The sequence below is a fragment of the Alligator sinensis genome, unplaced genomic scaffold, assembly GCF_000455745.1.
Source record: "Alligator sinensis unplaced genomic scaffold, ASM45574v1 scaffold1509_1, whole genome shotgun sequence".
Classification (NCBI taxonomy): Eukaryota; Metazoa; Chordata; order Crocodylia; family Alligatoridae; genus Alligator; species Alligator sinensis.
Genome location: NW_005842711.1, coordinates 739,018 through 739,924, shown reverse-complemented (window position 1 = coordinate 739,924; position 907 = coordinate 739,018). Strand labels below are relative to the sequence as shown.

At 62.5% G+C, this 907-nt stretch overlaps 1 protein-coding gene across 1 annotated transcript in view; it reads right to left on the bottom strand.

The window, feature by feature from the left end:
* The window catches only part of NOTCH3 (notch 3), a 35,532-nt gene that overhangs the window by 28,589 nt on the left and 6,036 nt on the right, over positions 1-907 (bottom strand). The window lies entirely within an intron of this gene.

Sequence of the window (907 nt, the reverse complement as noted above, 5' to 3'; positions counted from 1 at the left end):
GCACACACACACACACACACACACACACACACACACACACACACACACACACACACACACACACACACGACCTGCCACCAGAAGTCCTGGCTCCCAGCCCTGCGCAGACCACAACTCCCTCCCTCACAGACACACACTCTAGAGCTGGCAATAGAACCCAGGCATGCGGAGCCCCAGCCCAGCTCTGACCACAACCCTCCTTCCCCCGTCCCCAAACCTGGCACTAAAACTCACGCATCCTGGCCCCCAGCCCTAGTCTGACTGCAGCCCCTCCACACACCCAACTTGGCAATGGACCCAGAGGTCAGGCCCCCCCCAGCCCTGGTCTGAGTGAGGAACCTCCCGTGCCCTAGCCAGAAGAACCCAGGCGTCCTGGCTCTCAGCCCATTTAAGCACTACACACTGTGCTCCCAGGCCTGGCGCTGCAACCCACCTGGCGCTGCAACCCAGGCGTCCTGGCCACAGCCCGGGAGAAGTGTGACAGGCCAAGGGCGCCAAAAGCAGGGCACAATTCCTCACCCTCTAGTTCAGGTCTGGTTCTGCCAGCTCCCGGCAGAACAGGACCTGGGGGTCCCCCCCAACACAGATATCCCCAACGGCCCCCAAGCAAGGCCAGGCTGTGCCATTGCCATGGATATGGCTGGGCATAGCAGGCTGGGCAACCTGGGGGCTAAGCCTAGCACGCCATACCTTAGGGGTGGCTCTGCCCCAAGGGACCCCAGATAGTGCCCCCCATAGTTCCTAGACTGCCCCCTGCCAGGGACTGCTCCTTAGGGCTGTGCCCCCCTACATACTCAAAGATCTGCCCCCTAGGTCTGTGCCCGCCCCCCCACCCCCAAGAATGCCAACTAGGCTCATACCATCCAACACCCCTAGAGACTGCCCCCTGGGACTCCCCGCCCGCACC